The following is a 21,156-nucleotide window of genomic DNA, read 5'->3' as shown; positions in this document are numbered from 1 at the left end:
AGCTGAATTTCAGTTTGAGAAGGAGAGGCACTGCACCGAATTTTGTTTGCTTTACTCATATAAATGAGAGTAATAGCACGTGCTTCATAGAATTATTTGAGGATGAAATAAGGCAGTGTATTATTTGTACAACATTCTAAGTTCTAAATAAATGGTAGTTATTATTGAGTTGTTATTGTGTTATCGGTATTTATTGGTATTGTTAATCTGGAAAAGTATATGAGGACCTGAATTGTCTTAAATGGTCTTCAGTTTTACTCATTTATCTGCTTTGTTTTAAAACAATTTCCCACAGATGCTCACTGACATCCTGGCTTAGGTGGACAACAATTGCATTAGCTTCACTACATTTCTTAGCAGCCAAAAGAGTGTCTTTCTAGCTACTACTCAAATTCTTCTTGTGCCTTAAGAGTTTTAGGAAGAGAGATTCCAATTTTTCTGATCAGTTTTATTTTATGGCCAAGCTGTACTTGATCTAGTATTAAGGATTTACTGCTGTGTAAAAAAATTATCCCCAACTTAGTGGCTTATAAGGAAAAACATGCAGGTCACACGACTCCTGGGGGTCAGGTCTCCAGGAACAGCATAGCTGGTTGGGTCTGGCTTGGAGCCTCTAAAGAGGTTGCAGCCAAGTTGTCAGCCGGGGCTGCAGTTATCTGAAGGCTTCACTGGGGCTGGAGAATCAGCTTCCAAGACGGTTCACTCACACAGCTGTTGGTTTGAACAGCAATCAGAGAGAGAGGCATTGAGCAGGGGGAAAGAGAGAGAGAGAGAGAGACATTGAGCAAGGGGAAAGAGAGAGAGAGAGGCCACAGGGTCTTTTATAACATAATTTCAGATGTGACATACCATCATTTCCCCTGGATTCTACTGGTCACACAGCCCAACCTGGTAAAACGCGTGAGGTGACTACACAGGGGTTGTGAACACCAGGACGCTGCGACCACCGGGGAACCTCCTGGGGACCGGCTGCCCAAGTACCAGGCCCCGTAATTTATATGAAAGTAGGCGAGTGTGATAAGCAAGAACGGAGAGCAGCGCCACCTCCCACTCGAATTCCCAGTCCCATTGTTAATTGAATACCCAGCTCGACTTCTCCCTCTTCCAAGAAGCTTCCCTGACAAGACGTATTTCCAGTCATCTCCCTATGAATGCTGACAGCATTTGTTCATACTTCCCTGCTTTAGCGATGTCATGTTACTCAATTTTTATTTTACAAAAGCTAGTCTCGTCACCTTGAGGGCAAAGGTGATGTCAAATTCTTTTTTGGATTTTAAAAACTTCCTCGCATGTGCTAAGTACACGGAGTGCGTACAAATTCAACTCCAACTCTGTGACCTTTCCAATGAACAGGCCTGAATGATGAACATTCCCTTTTAAATTGCCCTACAGCTCTCTAAATTCCTTGGTCATGACATTACATTTCCATCTTGGCCATTCTATGCAATATAATAAAAATAAGCCCATCCACACTGATCCTTGCACACTTCCACTGGAAGCCCTTGCCTTGCCTCTCCCTCTGCTGACATGTTCTTCCCCAAAATATCCATCTACTCAGCTTCCTCCATCACCTTCGTAAGGCTGTTCTGCAGCTCCTCGATGAGGCTCACCCGGATGATCACATTGAATACAGCCAGCGGTGCCTACCCACCCTCTCCGCTGACGAGTCTCGTCACCATGCACAGATTTTTCTTTTTGCCCTAGTAACCTATCACCTCCTTAAGAAAAAAACATATAACTTACTAATTTGTTACATTTATTGTCTGTCTTCCTCTCCAGAGTGTCAGTTCCCTGAAGACAAGGACTCTTGCCTGTCTTGTTTTCTCCAGTGTTTCCTAAGTGCCTGAACCAATGTCTGGAAAATACCAGATGCTTAGTATAGAATTTTTGGATAAATGAATTGGAGTCATATTTTTCACAACAGAATTTGAAACCAAAATGTCTTTGCTGGTGAGTCTTGAGCTAAGCAGATATTTCAGCTAATCAAGACTACTTTCCCAAGATTTCTGATTAATCGTGGCATATCTTCTTACATAAGTAGTTCATGAACCACTGCACAAAGCAAATATGGTATAATTAATGGATAAAAATCTCATATAGAGTATTTTATTGTAAACTATTTTTCCCCCAAATTCATTAAAGTTACAGTATAGAAGTTGATGGACCTTATTAGTCAATTCAGTTAAAATCACTTTCCACTCATTCAAGCAACTGGTTTGAGTGACTTGAGTTCAGTGACTGAAGTAAATATTTGACAGAATTTATGCACGAACATTTTCTTTCATTATAAAAGTGCATTAATTGTTCCAAAGTTCTAAGCAATCTTTTTTTTTTTTTTTTTTTTTTTAGTTTTACCTCTGAAACTCTGAGTATGACTGATTTCTGCTTTCTAGCTTAGGACATATGCTGAGAATTTACTCCTCCTTTTGTTCTCAAAGTGGTAATTCCATGAGAGGCTAAAGTCAATATATTTTGAAAAGAAATGACATTATAATAATAATATAACTTTGTAATCAAATATTAATGTTCTTCGAAATGTTTATTGTGCTGTTAAATTAAATGATTTCCATGCAGGGGCAAACTAAACTACACATGGTCTGCCACAAAAGAAATGGTAAATCAAATATCTGGCTATTTCACAACACTTTCTCTATTTTCTGAATTAATCCCTAGAAGAAATTCTGAAGTACAGAGCCAAAATTACGGAAAACGCTCTTACGACAGGGAGACACGCGTTCTAATTGTGTAATTATCAGAGTCCAGAATTCACAAATTACATCTTGTAGTGATGTTTAACTTGTTTAACTAACCTTTCCTTTGTCTAAAAGCTAATTAATTATCCCTGAGTGACAGCGTTCTCTTTGGAAGATCATGTTTAAGCACTTGCATTAAAATTCTATACTCTTTTCATCTAATACAAGCAACATGCATACAATTAAGGCACTTACATTAAAAATCTATGGTCCCAAGAGTTGACATGTTGTCCTAATAATTTATAGCAAATTGGTGTGGAACTTGCTTGACGGCCACCTCTTGAATAACCCCTTACTTCGCCTGTCACTAAATACAGAAGATCAAGGCAGCATTCTGAAATGCACATTTATTTTTTAAAAAAGGATTTAGTAGATGAAAAACCCCAAGAAGCTATTACTGTGTAGCAAGTCCCTGATAAATCTGTGATGGTAGAAAGCATGCAGCAGTGAAAGGCATGACCAGTAGAGTCAAATTCTTCCACCATTAGTTCACTTCAGCATATACATTTTTTAAAAATTTCACAGTCTTAAAATCTTTTCTTAATGAATGGACGTTGTGAACCTGTTATGACAGTGTTGTTAGCAGAAATGGTAAATCTATTACAGATGAGATTAGTTTTGATATGACCTTGATCTACACATCCACCTCTTAGGTAGGGAGTAGTAGTGGATGAAATAAGAAAAATAGAATTAAGGAGGCGAGTCTGAGAGTGGTACTCAGACTTCTAAGATGATGCACAGTGATCCCCACATCCTGGTATTCACACTCTGTGTAACTGCCTTCTCTGGAGTGGCTGGGACCCATGACTTGCCTCTTACTAACAGGATACAGCAAAAGTGATGGGAGATCTCTTCTGTGATCAGGTTACAAAAGACAGTAACATCCCTTTCGCTAACAGACTCTCTTCATTGCTGTCTCTGAGAAAGCCAGCTGCCATGATGGAGAAGCCCAGTGGACAAGGAACTGAGGGTGACGTCCAGTCAAAACCCAGGAAGAACGCGATGAGCCCCGTCCAACAACCCACGAGGAACTGAATCCAGCCAGTAACCACCGAGGAAGCCTGGAAGTGGATCCTTGAGACTTAAGATGAAACCCCCGCCCTGGCTGACACCTTGACTGAAGCTCTGTGAGACTCCAGCCCAGCCTGCCTGACCCACAGAAACTGTGAGGTCATAAACATGTGCTCCTTTAAGCTGCCAAGTTTCGGGGGCAGTTTGTTAAATAGCCATAGAGAACCAGTCCAGAGCGTGAACCTTTGAAAGAAACCCTTGGAAAATATATTCTTGTTTACTAAAACCAAACAATAAAAATAGCGCAGGAGAAAAGACCACTTCGTGGGGTGAGGCACAATATGGTGCTACTTCATCCTCTCACAAACGAGAGGGACCCTCACGAGAGTCAGGGACAAATGGAAGCCCTAAGTGCTCGAGGGCTTGGTATTTTTGGTGAGAGGAATAAAAAGATTATAAATAGACAGGAACACAGCCAAAGACTCTTGTGCTCCTTCCACATGACTTTTATTCTTTCTTCCATCTCCCAACAGATGCGGTGATGTTCAATGGGGTCTCCTCCAGAGCAGCTTTCGCTGAGTAGCTCACAGAGCCTTAATATGCAATGTTTCTGATGTGAGTCTATTTAATAAAAACATGTCACCTACTTTAGCAAGATTTTAAAATTTTAATCCAGCAGTTCCTAAGTTTTAGGATTTTTCAGACCAATTTTAAAAATTGGGACTGTCACAATATTGCCAACTTTCTGGTTTGTCCAATAAGGACATGAAAACATTCAGCAAAACAATAACATCCTACCATAGATTATTCTCATCATTTTATGGAAGAATATTTTTTTACTAATAAAGGAAAAAAAAATCTCAAAATGAATTATTATTATTTAAAGTTAAATACCTATAGTGTTATAAGAAATTTATCATGTTTTATTTTTTCTCATCCTGCCGTGAAACAGTGTAAATTTTGCTACGTGTGTGGACTCATTTCAGGAGCCACTGACTTAGTCTATAAAACTCTCTTAGCAACAAGAAGCGTTAACATCCCCAACACCAGATCAGAATAAGATCCACCTCACAGAAATATCTGACTTTATCTTTGCTGCATAAGTGTGGTTGGAGTCACCAGGTAAAATACAAGATGCCCAGTTAAATGTGAATTTCTGATAAACACGAATAATTTTTTTAGTATAAGCGTGTCTTATATGTGGGACAAATACTGCATGGGACCTACTTATATAAAAAAATTACTCACCGTTTTATCCGACATTCGGATTCCACCGCGCAGCCTGTACTTTTATTTTAGCAGTAGAGTGAGGTACTCGGGAAAAGTCAAGGCTGACTTGAAAAATTATTACTTCAGCTTAAACTGGAGTTTAGAAAGAAGTAAATATTGTGTGGAGGTGGAGAGGATTTTCCCCCCACAGAACTTGTATTTATATCAATAAGAACTGCCTCTACATAAGCTACACTCAGAACTCACTTAACAAGAATCATATCTCCAGTGTAGACATATGATTCTCTCCTTGCAGTCTAAATTTTCACATGGGCAACTGAAGTCGGGAAATATTTACAATGACTTCACCTTTCTTGCCAATGGACCAACACCTGAATCAGGTGAATAAGAACTTAACTGTAAATGTCCTACTTTCATCCTCTTGAGTCATTTCTCCAACCAAGGATGCTCTGCACAGTTCTTCAACTCACAATTTGTCATCTCAACCACACAATCATACTTTCTTTGGGAGACTCAAATGGATTTCCTATGTATTAGGTTCCCCCCATAGATGGGGGGAAAATGGCAGGTATCCATTGGAAGTTGTTAAATATTTGAAGATACAGGTACATAAAACTCAAAAGTTGAAGTTACCCCTCTTTTTGTTAAAAAGAGATAATTGTCAGTGGTAAAAGTGTTACAGCCACAATAACCTCAAAGTGAGCCTTTAATTTTTCAAAAAGATTGGAGAATAATTTAAAAGAGCACCAACATTCTTGAATACAATTCAGGTTTAATAGTGTGTCCTCTTCCCATCTAAAATTATCTCAGATTCATGTTCAACCCTTTGATAAACAGAGATCTACCCAACAACTTCATTCCACAGATGAAGGAAGGAGAACCTGGCCCAAGTTCTAAGACAAAATGACCACTTTTGAGGAGGTGTTTTCTCATCAATATTCTAAGAACCATCGCCCAAGGGAAGCGAGGGGCTTGAGTGATGCCGCCATATTGTCAGTGCAGAAATTACAGTGCCGGGAGGGTAGGCGCGGTTCCTAAGATCACCAAGCCAGTCACGGAAGGTCGGAGCCAATAGAAGGAGCCACTGACATCATCAAACCCTCTCATTTTACATGTATCAGAACCCAAGGGAAGATGGCTCCCCCAAACCTATGAATTAAGCTGTTAAACTGGAGCCCCAGACTACTTTTTTGCCAGTGCATGCCACCTCCTGAATGACAATGTGTGAATAATTCTCAAGTCTTATATGCTTTTCCAGCAAGTTCTTCTGCTAAATCCAAGCTTACTGAAGCATGGTTCAGTTTCCCTGGATCCTCGATCACTGGGGTGACTGTTAAAAGTGTAGAATCCTGGGAGGTAGCGTCCTTCCACCCGCATTTTAAACAAGGCTATTTCCGATGCGTACTCAAACTTGATAACTCTTTCCTGAAACATAACTAAGTCCCTTATTCACTTCTCCGGTAACTATTTTCTGAGGCTTTGGTGTGCGATGAAGCTCGGTGGCGAACTCGGGCATGTGAACAATGCCTTCTAGCCCAACAATACGTTCTCTGGGTTTAGATTGTAAATGCATCATCTGCCAAGAGGATTACTCTGAATTTTTCAAATCTTGGAGGGAAAATGAAGTGTGTGTGTGTGTGTGTGTGTGTGTGTGTGTGTGTGTGTACCAGCACACAAAAGTTGTGTCATGGGACTTCCCTGGTGGTTCAGTGGTTGAGACTTTGCCTTCCAGTGCAGAGGATGTGGGTTTGATCCCTGGTCAGGGAGCTAAGATCCCACATGCCTTGCGGCCAAAAACCCAAAACATAAAACAGAAGCAATACTGTAACAAATTCAATAAAGACTTTAAAAATAAAATGGTCCACATCAAAAAAAAAAAAAAAAGTGTCACAACTGTTTTGGTAACAAGTCACAAAATTCTAATTGGAACAGGAATTTATTGTAAAGGATACTGGATACTTTCAGATCCAAGGCAGGAAATCAACTGGTTCTCAGAGACGTCCAGAATGAGGACTCAAATGCTGCGAAAGCTTTCCCATCATTGTTTATCCAAGTCTTTCTATGTTTCTGTGTGTACCTGCTTCATTCCTCCCCTCTCCTTCCTCTCTCTCCCTCTCCCCCTCTTTCTCTGAAGAATGAATTTCTAGACTTCTCTGGTCCTCAAGGAACCAGAGACTTTTCCATTCATCTCATGTACTCTCCCCACCCTCACATAAACACGCTGAATTAAACTTTTTCTGGCCACCGGCCCTCAGCATTTGCTCTGCCCTCAGCCTGGAAAGCATTTTGCCTGACAACTTCTTTTTCCATTGTTATAAATCAGTTCAAACACCGATTCCTAAGAGAGGACTTCCCTAGCTAATACTTACTGGGTACTTATCATACGCAACTGTGGCTCACAAAATCCCTGAATTTTTGACAGTTGGCTCCCATTTAATTGCTCACGTCCTATTCCATTGCTTATTTGCTTTATAGCATTTATCCAAATATGAAAGTATTGTGTTTAGCTATTAGTTTACCCATTTAACTTCTGTCTTATCATGATATAACGGGAGCTCCATGCAGAGGTGTGCCAGGGCTAGTTCACATGGGCTCATGACAGCTAACTGTCAAATAAGCAGGAATTTTGTGAACCACTTGTTAAACTGATGACACCATGGAAACTGAAAAATGCTACAAATCAGGACTTTCTTTTATTGGGGTATAGTTGCTTTACAATGTTGTGTTAGTTTCTGCTGTACAACGAAGTGAGTCAGCTATATGTATACATATATTCCCTCCCTCTTGCACCTCCTTCCCCTGACATCCCACCCATCTAATTCACCACAGAGCACTGAGCTGAGCTCCCTGCGCTATACAGCAGGTTCCCACTAGCTATCTGTTTTACATATGGCAGTGCATATATGTCACTCCCAATCTCCCAATTCATCCCACCCACCTCCCCACCCCATGTCCACACGTCCATTCTCTACTTCTGTGTCTCTATTCCTGCCCTGAAAATAGGTTCATCTGTACCATTTTTCTAGATTCCACATATATGCGTTAATATACGATATTTGTTTTTCTCTTTTTGACTTACTTCACTCTGTATGACAGACTCTAGGTCTATCCACGTCTCTACCAATGGCCCAATTTCATTTCTTTTTATGGCTGAGTAATATTCCACTGTATATATGTACCACATCTTCTTTATCCATTCATCCATCGATGGACATTTAGGTTGCTTCCATGTCCTGGCTATTGTAAACAGTGCTGCAATGAACTTTGGGGTGCATGTGTCTTTTTGAATTATGGTTTTCTCAGGGCCCAGTAGTGGGATTGCTGGGTCATATGGTAGTTCTATTTTTAGTTTTTTAAGGAAACTCCATACTGTTCTCCATAGTGGCTGTATCAATTTACATTCCCACCAACAGTGCAAGAGGGTTCCCCTTTTCTCCACAACCTCTCCAGCATTTACTGTTTGTAGATTTTTTGATGATGGCCATTCTGACCGGTGTGAGGTGATACCTCATTGTAGTTTTGATCTGCATTTCCTCTAATAAATAGTGATGTTGAGCATATTTTCATGTGACTCTTGATATTTTTCACAGAATTAGAACAAAAAATTCTACAACTTTATATGGAAACACAAAAGACCCCAATTACCCAAAGCAATCTTGAGAAAGAAAAATGGTGCTGGAGGAATCAGGCTCCCTGACTTCAGACTATACTACAAAGCTACAGTAATCAAGACAATATGGTACTGGCACAAGAATAGAAGTATAGCTCAATGGAACAGGATAGAAAGCCCAGAGATAAACCCATGTACCTATGGTCACCTAATCTATGACAAATGAGGCACGGATATACAATGGAGAAAAGACAGCCTCTTCAATAAGTGGGGCTGGGAAAACTGGACAGCTACATGTAAAGGAATGAAATTAGAACACTCCCTAACACCATACACAAAAATTAACTCAAAATGGATTAAAGACCTAAATGTAAGACTGGATACTATAAAACTCTTAGAGGAAAACATAGGAAGAACACTTTTTGACATAAATCACAGCAAGATCTTTTTTGACCAACCTCCTAGAGTAATGAAAATAAAAACAAAAATAAACAAATGGGACCTAATTAAACTTAAAAGCTTTTGCACAGCAAAGAAAACCATAAATGAGATGAAAAGAAACAACCCTCAGAATGGGAGAAAATATTTGCAAACGAAGCAACCGACAAGGGATTAATCTCCAAAATATACAAACAGCTCACGTAGCTCAATATCAAAATAACAAACAACGCAGTCAAAAAATGCATGGAAGACCTAATAGACAAACCAGGACTTTTTAAATGTTTCCCACCGGTACAGCACTGGTTCCATGAAAGCAGAGACTTCTTTCCTTTCGCACTGTTAACACCTAGATACATTCAACATTGAACTTGTGTTGAATCAGCAGACGCATGACTTACTACTGTAGACGTTTTCTTGTTTTTTCCCAAATCCACAAGTCTTGGGGAAATGATTCATTTGCCCAACTAGAACAAGGTACTCATGCCTGAACAATTAACTACGGCAAAGGCAGCAAGCAGTGTCATGACATAACTAGGTGCTGGTCCACTGATTGTTTGCTGTGTTCATAGGGTGGAGGTACCATTTCCAGAAAAGGCACTGGGTAAACAAATCAAAACAATTAAAAGAAAATAAAAATGTTCATTGCATTTATCTCTCCCACTGGACTAGGATCTTCTTGAGGCAGAGTTGATGTCATTCAACTTTGTAGCCCCTCTGCCCACCAACACACTTTAGTAAAAAATGAATAATATTTATTTGGATTAAAATGTAATTGTATTTTCTCTTTATGGGGTTTTATACTAGTATACAAGGGAAACAAATAAATTCAGAAAATTATTCAAAGGCTTTCCCCATTGACCAGCAAAGGTCTTTCATAACGACTTGGGAATGGTGGGGGAAAGCTCCATTTGAAACCCTTCTTCTAAAGCTCATTTGCTTTATTCAAGGAAACCAACAGAACAAGTGGGTCCAGGGACTCTGCTCTGTTGCCTAAACCATCAGGAGAACATCTCAGGTCAAATCGGTTAAACACGCCCAGGAAACTCCTTTCTGTGTTAACAAACCACATAGTGCCTGCTCTAATAAAAATAATGAGCCATTTTTTTAATTTATTTTTATTATGTTAAGCTTTTTAAAATAATGAGCCATTTTTGACAAATAACCCTATTTTTTTTTAAATTTTATTTATTTATTTACTTATTTTTGGCTGTGTTGGGTCTTCGTTTCTGTGCGAGGGCTTTCTCTAGTTGCGGCAAGTGGGGGCCACTCTTCATCGCGGCGCGCGGGCCTCTCACTATCGCGGCCTCTCTTGTTGCGGAGCACAGGCTCCAGACGCGCAGGCTCAGTAGTTGTGGCTCACGGGCCCAGTTGCTCCGCGGCATGTGGGATCTTCCCAGATCAGGGCTCGAACCTTTGTCCCCTGCATTGGCAGGCAGATTCTCAACCACTGCGCCACTAGGGAAGCCCATAACCCTATTTTTATCTAGTGTTGTCCAAATATGCAGTAATAACAAGGGTGACACAAGTTCTTTTATAATTCTACCCCTTAGGTGAGGGATTCGGGATAGTAGTTAAAACCCAATTCTCTCTTTCTTTCAAAGAATATAATCAAAGTGCTGTCTCTAAGTGGCTGCCTTACTGCCTGACAGAATATGTTATCTGCCTTTTTCTCCCTAAAAGGCTTTCCAGCAAGTGCTCTTGGTAAAACGATCTTGACAAAGCTTGGGAGACAAGAGCGATGCCCGAACATAAAACAGTCTGAAATTAAGCAGCGGAGCCACGTTCGCAGGTGCTCTTGACATTGGCCACGTGCCCACGGCTAATTAAACGGAGGTAACTTTCCTCCACCTCGTCCCATTGATTACCCTCCAGGCTTGGTCTGTACGCAGGTTTTCCTGTGAATTGTGGTCTGCTGGAAAAATCGGTTCACATAAAGGTATTTGAAAGTTTTCTCTTCCGTGGCCCTAGAGCAAGTTGGAGCACTTCAAAGCAATGACGACAATCTTGGGAGGAGAGCTTTCTGAAATTCGCCTGCAATAAACTACCTGCTTGAGATGGGGGGCCAGGTGGGCACGACTTGTGGATGTTCCCTGCCACCTCTCAGGTCCCTGAAGATTAGCCATCTCTCTCCTGGTCCTGAGGCACTGCGGACTCGTCTCTAACTACATTTTCAGGCACATATCTGACCATCGGGGGTCATTTATGGAGGATGCTATAAATCTCTACTCAGAGAGAGAAAAGAGAATCACGGCGCTCAATGACTGGTAAACTTTGCTGAGCGATAGCAAGATGAAGCTCTAAATAAAGGCTTTCAAACACCGTCCAGAAGCAAATGCAAAAATAGTGATGCCCCAAAGTTACATTCTCTTAGGACCCCGTTAGACAAAGGAGAGTGTCTTCTGATCAGGAACTGCCATGCTGGTCAATTTTTTCTCCTGCTCGTCGTGTTTCATATCCTTTTATTGTTCCAATAAAGACAAAAGCAAGCCAGGGGAACCTTCAGTCAATTAGAGCTGCTACTTCACCTGGGGGCGAGGATCCCAGGATCATACCTGGAGGCACAGTGTAAAGGTTGGAGATGCTCCCTATTGGTCACCAGAGTCACCTTAGGCTTTGACCTTGGGCCAAGTCCACCCCAGGCCGCCCTAACTGAATTACACTCTCCCCTGTGATAAGAATCAGTAAAGAGCGTTTCCAAAATGGGCCTCAACCCTGGCTACACATTTAGAATTGCCTGAGAAGGTTAAAGAATTACCAAGATGGGGTCCCAGACCCCAGGGGTTTCTATTCAGTTGGTCTGGAGTTAGACGTAGGCATCAGTGATTTCTAAAAATGCCGCAGAGCAGGTGGTTTCAAGAGTATCAGAACAGGAAGCCAATGTAGCCTCACCAGGTTCACTTAGAGACAAACCAGCGGTGCTTATTGAAGGGATACGAGTATCCACTCATGCCAGCACTAAATTAGGGTGCATTTCCTAAGATTGAGAAAAGAGATTCCAGCTCACCCGCAAACCAAGTCTGGGACACATGAAATGGAGGCTTGAAGACTCTTGGTTACTCACGTGACCACAGGTCCGTATAAATGAGCAAAGAGGTCCTGCTGGAGACTGAGATGAAGGCAGAAGGCAGGCCTCATCCAAAGGGGCCCGACGAGCCTCAGCTCCAGAGAGTGAGGCCAGGAGAAATTTGCCAGGTTGTGCAGTTTTTCAAGAAAAGCTGGGAATTGGATTTCTCTGCAAAATCTCTTGTTCTTTCAATATTGGTTCTTTTATGTTTTAAACACAGGGCCGGCCAAAAGAAACATTCTCTGGACCCTGTCACTTGTGGAACATCTCGTGGCCCACAGACCTCCTGGTGCAGTGAGCTGGACCACTCCTGAGGAGCTTTCTCACTGATCAGTTCATCAACGTCCCTTTCTCTATGTGAGTCTGTTTCTGTTTTGTAAATAAGCCCATTTGTGTCATATGTTAGATTCTACATATAAGTGACATCACAGGGTATTTGTCTTTCTCTGTCTGACTTACTTCATTTAGTATGACAATCTCTAGGTCCACCCATGTTGCTGCAAAGGGCATTATTTCATTCCTTTTGATGGCTGAGTAATAGTTCATTGTATATATATCACATCTTTATCCATTCATCAGGGGAAAGGGGGCGGGGGAGAGGGATAAATTAGGAGTTTGGGATTAATAGATACAAACTATGATACATAGATAAACAACAAGGTCCTACTGTATTGCAGAGGGAACTATATTCAGTAACCTGTAATAAACCATAATGGAAAAGAATATGAAAAAGAATATATATATAACATATATATATATGTATATATCTGAATCACTTTGCTGTACACCAGAAGCTAACATAACACTGTAAATCAAGATTTACAGTATAAATTTTATTACAGTATAAGATTTATTATTGATTGAAATATCAATAATAAATAAATTAAAATATTTTTAAAAGATGTCATAAGTTTAAAAAAAAAGCCCCTTTCTCAAGCATCGGCCGCAAACATAAAACTTTGACATGTTGCCCAAAATTCCACCAATCAGATATGCGTTTGGATAGAATAAAAACTTTTCACCATGAGAGTCCTCTCATACCTCAGAGGAGTTAGTTCACTACGATACGCACCAAGGGAGACAGAAGGATGTGGGAGGATAATAATAAAGGATAGGTTATTTTGCCACCTGAAGCATCACGAGAAGGGCGAGGTTGATGAGAGGCACGGGGAAGCCCGGGGGCAGCAATGGGGCCCAGGGACCTGCAGACAGTGGCAGACTTGAGATTAACAAGAAGTAAGAGCAAAACAATAGTGATGCTGGGCTACATAAATAAACATAAACATGTCCCTGCCTTCCTGGAATTTACATCCTTGAGGAGGACACAGACAACGTACAAATAAATATATAAAATGTCCAGCGTGTATGAGGAAAGAGTGAGGGGATGTCGTGTGGGAACGGTGGGGGGATGGAGGGCCCTGAGAGCCATCGCACAGACCCTGGCCTTAATCCTGCTTGAGACAGGCAGGCGTCGCGGGCTTTGCAACAGAGGAATCACGTGATCTGACATATTTTTAAAAGACTCACTCCGCGTTGCAGTGTGGAGAATATGCTGTAGGGGCCAGTGGTAGAAGCTGGAAGCCCAGCTAGGATAGTGCAATCATCCAAGCCACAGAGAATGTCTCCAACACCAAATCAGATTTCTGCTGCGGGAATACTGGGAAACGCAGCAGATTCGGGAGGTGAAAACAACAGATGCCTAACAAGCGGGCTTGACCATCTTCCATTAAACTGGACGATGAACGCTCGCCTCCAGCCACTTTCTGAAGCTGAGAGCTGAAAGGACTATTACATTCTCAGCCAAGTCCATCTTAAGGGAAAGAAATTCCTCCACTCTTTGTTGCGAGGGTCTAAGGGTTGTGGAGGTCAGGAGAGTAAAAAGAGAATGATGGTTTTTACTCTGCTGACAGCCAGCAAATGTTTGAGTTATGGCTAACAATTAAGTCCTAATTGGCCATAATGTAAACCTCTTCTGAATGGAGGTGTAAATATTGAAACAGACGAGCTGCTATTTTTCAGACCTGGATGGCAGTCACGTCAAAATGAAAAGCTAATTTCAGCCTTGCAGGAAAACTCTGTATTGTAATCAAGTGTGACAGAGTGGGAACAATAAATTGGCATTTAAGGTGAGGGGCTATTTACTTCCCTGTTGCAATGCTTGTGATGATAAGTTGCACTGCCCCTTTGCAAAATTAAAGCAAGCTATGGCTTTGATCCAGAGCATGAGGAAACATCTGGGGAACTGGCCAGAGGCGGAGTTCAAAGACAGCTGAGAGCTGACGGCAAACAATCCACCTTCCCAGATGTCCAGTGCTGGGGGGATAGCCCGTGCTATTTGGCTGTCCTCCCAATAGCTGGCCAAAGTAATTAATCAAAAGTTTATACTGAAAAGCATGAAAATAAAGGGGTGCGTGTGTGTGTGTGTGTGTGTGTGTGTGTGTGTGTGTGTGTGTGTGTGTGTGTACTGTTTAATCATACTGCAGCCCAACATTAAAATCTAATTATTGGGCTTCCCTGGTAGCACAGTGGTTAAGAATCCGCCTGCCAATGCAGGGGACACGGGTTCGAGCCCTGGTCCAGGAAGATCCCACATGCCGCGGAGCAACTAACTCCGTGTGCCACAACTACTGAGCCCACAAGCCACAACTACTGAAGCCCATGCGCCTAGAGCCCATGCTCGGCAACAAGAGAAGCCACCGCAATGAGAAGCCAGTGCACCGCAAGAAAGAGTAGCCCCCGCTCGCCACAACTAGAGAAAGCCCGCATGCAGCAACGAAGACCCAACGCAGCCAAAAAATAAATAAAATAAATTTAAAAAATTTTAAATCTAATTATTAAGGATCTAAAATATTAATTTAGTAATTAATTTGTTTAAGAATTATTAACTAGGTGCCAGTTATGTCCAAGGCCTTATTCTAGGCACTGGGGAATCATCAGTGGACAAAATATATAAAGTCCCTTCTCCTGAGTAACCTACATTCTATTGAAAATAATAACTAAAACTTTGGTTCTTATTCTGCAAGTCTGCACTCTTCTAAGTGTGTTACTTGCATTGACATATGTATTCCTCACAATAAGCCTAGGGGTTAACTACTTTTACTATCTCCAATTTACAGATGAGAATCCTGGGGCACAGAGAGGTTGAGTGATGAGCCCCAAATCACACAGCTTTGGCTCCTGGGACACAGCCAGTGAGCCAGGCAGTGTCCTCTTTGAGCTTCAGGTCTAGAGGGGATGAAAGCATTATAGGAGGAATTCCAAGTGTTACAGTTGTTACAAAGGAAGTGCATGAAATGCATGGGGTTGGGGGAGGGGGAGGGAATAGGCCCCAACCCAGCTTGAGTATTTTTATCACAGCAGTAACACTTGTAATACGGCCTATCATAAACATGCATATGTTTTCCCAAGTAACATGTCTGGCTGATTTGAGGACAACAGTTGGTTTTGCTCTTTGCAAAACCCAGTAGTCTGGAATCCTAATCTCCTTTCTCCATATTCATTTTAACCTCTCTCCCTCCAAATTCTATTAAGGGTGGGCTGAACATGGGAGGGTGGGGTGGATATTTTCTAAGACATTAAACTTCTTGAATCATACAGTGTATATAATTTATATATGTAATGTTCTGAAGATTTCATATCTTCTGTGAGTCTCTCCATTATAAATTATTTACAGGTTTTAATATTTCAATAAAGCCAGTAGGATTCATTCAGTTGCTCTGAATTGCTTATTCTAATACTCAAGAAAGAAGATCAGCTTGTAAAATATTTGCTTTATTAATCTGAACATATTGAGGGGATTTTCTTAATTGTTCAGGGTTTAACGGTATGACTAAAAAAATGAAAAGAAAAAGAAAACTCTTTCCGTCCCTGAGAGTCTCAGGTGCTTTACTAGATGACCCAGGGCTGTGTCCTTGTATAACGCCTGCTCTGATTCTCCAGCGGCAAAAGAGATGTAGAGAAATTTTTCTTTTTAAATGCTTACTTCCTAAATAAGCTTTGTCAATTAGCTGACAAAGGAATTGTAAGCTTTCTCACTTTAGTGGGGACAGTCACGACACAGTAAAAGCTCCAAGTTTCCAGATCGCATTCTTCAAAGATGTCTGTAGATGATATTTTAAGCTCCACCCAGAAAGCACAAAGCCAGGGTTCATTCGGTCACATCATTTGGCAAGTTACTCATCCCCTCCGTTCCTCAATTCCCTAGGCTATTAATGGGGGGTTATAATTGTATCCATGTCATTAAACCAGTATCAGAATTCAACTAGTCAATATAAAAACACCTAGAACAGCACCTGACATGCAGTAAGTTAAGTATAAGCTGCCATGTTGTTTTGTTCTTATATATTCATTTCACACATATTATTATTATATATTCATTTCACACATATTATTTTGTTGTTATATATTCATTTCACACATATTATTGTACTCTTTTCTAGCTGTGAGGGATACAGAAACAAATGAGACAAGACCTCCATCCATTACTATATACTCTTGTAGGGAAAACAGACAAACAACAAATAAATGAGATAAATTTCAGCTTCCGTTAACGGTCATGATGAAAATAAAAAGGGCTGATGGGAGAGGATGCCTCCTTGGGTTCCGTTAGGTCAAGGGAATCAGAGAAGCCTCCCTCTGGAGGTGATACTGGAGGTGATGCCTGAACGGAAGAGAAGGATCTGGCTGGGGAAGTATTAGAAAGAAGTGATCTGCACACAGAGAAAAACAAGGGCAAGGGTCTTGGCCTGGAACATGTCAGCTCGTTAAAGGGGCAAGAGGCCAGCCGAGCTTGGGGAGAAGGAGCAGAGTTGAGGTCCCAGAGGTGAGCTGGGACCAGGTCCGGTTATGCACACGGGTGAGATGCTAGCTTCTCTGCCAACCATATTGGGAAGCCATTGGAATCGCAGGAGCTTGGAAATAACGTCCTTTAACCTGCATCTTAAAAGATGGCGCTGACTGCCGTTTGGAGCCACGTATCCAGGTCAACAGCAGTGAGCACATCTTTCCAGACGCCGAGGGGAAAAGGGTGAGGGATTTGCCAGGAATGTGAATCCTACAGGTGTCAGAGCTGGAGGAGACCTCCAGAGGTGAAAGTCCAGCAGCCTCATTTCACAGAGAGGGAAACAGCACATCTCCCAGTACGTCAAGCTCAGACTTGAGAGAAACATTGATTGCTTTGCAAGGGCAGGTGCTGAATAAATTCAAGACGAGGCTTGAAAGCACAAGCTGCACCTGTGCTCCAGAAACAGCACCCTCACCAGGTTCTTTATTACCCCACAGAAACGTCGGGGCTTCTTTTTCCCTAAGTCTTCCTGAAAATAATGCTCCAGCCCCTGTCATCACTACTCACCGCCAGGCGGGGGCTGCATACACAGGCTGTGTGCACAGACCCACCTGAGGACAGGTGTAGGAGAAGGAAAGAAAAATACATCAAGGGAACATGCCCCCCAGGTGAGGTCTGTGCACGAGGGACCCCGCCATCAGAACTGCACGCGTGTTCTGGCCGCCCTTGGGCGGTGGGTCCTGACGTCAGGCCTTTAAATAGGAAGGACATGGATCTTCAGGGAGAGAAAAAAAGGATAGCGCACACCCGCATTCTGCCGCATTTCGCCTCAGGAACCTGAGCTCCGGCAGATGGGAGTTGAAGAGACGTGTGCTGCTGCCTGAGGCGCGTCTTCATTTGTTATGTGGTTCCATTTGTTTCTTTCTTTAATGGTTCACTTAGCCAAACTCAGAACCAGAAAAAAAAAATCAATCTTAGAACACGCCCAAACTCTTTTGAAAAAAAATGTTGGATTAAGGTGATTAAAAACGAGTCGAGGATGGATTTTACTACTTAATTTACACCATGTAGAAGACGACATAAATCCAGGGCTGGCATCACCAGTAGGCAAATTAAGTACATGGTTGGGGCACCAGCAAAGGCAGAGGCATTAATCTGGGGGGGGGGGGCATTAATTTGTAATGTTAAAAAGTCTAAATAATAATGTTAAAAAGTCTAAATAATAATTATGGGCATTATTTGTAATGTTAAAAAGTCTAAATAATAATTATGGGGGAACACAGAAATTTGTAGGACATTCATTCATGCATGTTTTCTTACGGATTATTTTGAACTTCGCATGAGGTAGGAGTTTAGGTCATAATCTCCCTATTAGTAAGGGCATCTAAAAGGCTTAATCTCTAATGGTTGTTATAAGGAGACAATGAAATGATAAGTGAAAAGTGCCTTGGTTTATTCCAAAGACCTTGGATGATGGATGTTAGTGCTTGCCCCAAGCTCATTCCAACTACAGCATTACTCAATGCCTTAGATGTATTTCTCGGCTTACAGATTTAAAAGAGTTTTGGAAGCCATTATTTCATTTGGTTTTCACACCAAATGAAAGCCTGTAAGGTAACCGAGACCAAGAGGCTCTGGCAATTATTGGGTTTCTGATGACACATTAGTCACTTTTTAAACACAAGCTGAACTGATTTCTCCTTCACTACAGATTTTTTAAATAGGGTTAGTAGGGAAGAGGAATTTGTAAGTCTATTTACAATTAATACAAGTGATAAGACAAACTTTATGAACACTTTCCCTACAACAGAGTTTTATGATACATTTTCTCTAAAATTGTAATTGTGGAGTTAACACAAGTCTTGGGGATAAAGGTTGGAGTCCTACGTTAAAGTTAAGAAAGTCTGTGTAGTCTAAGAGTTTGATGGTTCCGAAAAGGTTTGTCTTCTTTCCACTGAATCTGAGAAAACATGGGGAGATTTTCTAACTTGCAAAAAAGAACCAATCATAATCAAATCTAATTTTACCTGTAACCATTGCCCCGTATTTCATTCATGAGTTTTAAATATTCTGTATCCTTCCCTGTCTTGTTTATAGAGAAAAATGCTGCACATCATGGCACCTGAATAAAAAGGTATTTTTAGGTCCTTAGGATTGTTTCCATGCTTTGCAAAATCCCTTGCCTAACTTATGATTCCTTTCATCAAGACTGGGCCAGAAGAGACAGGAAACGGAGATGGGGGAAGATAGAAATAGAGATCTCTTTCACATTTCCCTTCTCAAAAAGGAGACTTAACTTTCTGATTTCACGATAGGAGGCAAAAGCATTACGAACCTCATTACACAGATGGGTTTAGGTGATCTGCCCCAAATCCCATAGCTAGAAAACTACTGTGAGGGGATGTGAATGAACTCTGCCCCTTCAACTCTCAAGAGATTTCGGCCGTGCGACACCGGGAAATAGTCTCATTTAAACTGGATCCAGTGGCGACATGCTGAAAGGGGAAGAGAATTGTCCACTTTTTCAAGTTGACATGATCTTAATAGTGACCTTGAAAATCATGATAGGACCAAAGGAGAAAGTTCCCTCCTCCTATGTCACTCATTTCACTTTTATTATGTTAAAATGTTGCCATTCTTTGCCCTACTTTTCCCTCCTTTGTCAAGTCTGCTTCACCCCAATGAATCTTCATTCATTAATTTATACATCCACATTTTTTTCATTCACTCAAACAAACATATAAGTGCATACCAAAAACCAGACGCTGTTCTGGAAATGGGAGCTATAGCACCGAAGTTAGACAATGGCCCTGCTTCTGGAGCTTATATTCTACTGTAAAAAGAGAGAGAAGTGTGATGTAAATGAGAAAGCAAAGAGCCAACACATCCTTGGACAAAGGCCAAATGGGTCACCCATCAGGAGATGTTGATTTCGGCAGAGCAGGAAAGCCCTTAAGGGTAGACACTTCTCCTTACCTGCTTCCTTTGCTTGCTTCATCTTTTTTTCTCTCTCTCTTCAGAGCATCATGACCTAGAGCAGGGAAGAAAGAAAGAGGAAAAAAAGCCTCAGAACTCTTTAATCAAACAAAATGGAATCCCGAGTTTAAATAAACACACCAGATAAAGACAGAGCTACTCAGACTGACTAGAGAGTAGAGGTGAGAATCCAGTCTACTTGTTCTGTTTCCATTTTGCAAGGGCTCTTGGGTGGTGGTGTGGTTCAGAGGTCCATGCAACCATGAAGGCTCAAGAGAGCCAAGATAGAAACCACTGACAGCCTCGATTAGGTTATAGACCTAGCCTAGGGAACAGAGCAAAAATGTCTGGTCGGCCTGTTTTTCAGGACGGCCTCTGGCCAGTGTAGCCAGTAGAGTCATCATGGCTCAGCCTCACACTCCAGGGTCGGAATTTCTCAGTAAAGATGTGGACTGTACATTTTCCCCAGAGCATTCCATTTTGCATCCTTCTTCAAAAATGGAAAGACTGTAGGTAACCGGCCAAGAATTTAGGAACTCAGTATTTTACCCAAACAGTATTCACCTAAACATGGCTATCATAATTGCTGTTACATTCAGATAGTTACTAATTCTAAGGTTTCAACATAAACAATAAACCTACAAAACATGCATGCATCCTGTTATCTGTTTGCTCTCAATAGGCTTTTAATGACTCAGATTATTTCTGTGTCTACAGATGTGTAGCCTTTTGGGGGAGATAGTAACAAAACAGAAACAAAAAGATAACTTGTGGGAAATGAACCAATTTGACATTCTAAAATGAGCTAAGTTTTGTCGCTTCTTTCTTTATTGTATTATTCTACCTACCCTTCTCCTCAGAAAAAGATTTCCAAGAACTGAAGTTTAGAATCTGATAAGCCTCATCAAATCCCTCCAGAGCTTTACCATCTGCCATCTCTCTGACCTAAAGCAAACAATTTAATTCCTTTTGCTTAGTATTCTTAACTGTAAAATGGGATAATAATAGTGTCAACTTCATAGGGTTGTGGGCATTGGATTGAATGAGATAACACATGCTAAGAGCTTGACACAGTGCCTGGCACGGAATAAGTGCTCAATAAATGGTAGCTATTATTATATGTTGTGTATCTATTCTATCTTTTAAAAAAAATCTTAACACTTCCAGGCACAGGACTTCACCTATAGCCTATACTCCACAATTGAGCGATTGTTTTTGGTTGATAACCATTAAGCTAAATCTTTAGATTTGAACCAGCCAAATACGATTAAACACCAACCACGACAAA

The 21,156-nt window shown here is 41.2% G+C and overlaps 1 protein-coding gene across 3 annotated transcripts in view; it reads right to left on the bottom strand.

Annotated features, from left to right (window-relative positions):
- Positions 1 to 21,156, bottom strand: part of CBLN4 (cerebellin 4 precursor) — a 331,585-nt gene that overhangs the window by 55,862 nt on the left and 254,567 nt on the right. For 2 of the 3 annotated variants that reach the window (XR_014236153.1, XR_014236154.1), the window contains exon 6: positions 18,139 to 19,923. The gene's annotated coding sequence lies outside the window, so the exon portion shown is untranslated. Of the gene's footprint in view, positions 1 to 18,138; positions 19,924 to 21,156 lie in introns of those variants that run through there. The other variant, XR_014236152.1, reaches the window with a different exon arrangement.

The sequence above is a fragment of the Balaenoptera borealis genome (assembly GCF_965194805.1).
Source record: "Balaenoptera borealis genome assembly, chromosome: 16".
NCBI classification, from domain to species: Eukaryota; Metazoa; Chordata; class Mammalia; order Artiodactyla; family Balaenopteridae; genus Balaenoptera; species Balaenoptera borealis.
The sequence above is the reverse complement of the archived record's forward strand: the minus strand, read 5'-3'. Positions and strand labels throughout refer to the sequence as shown.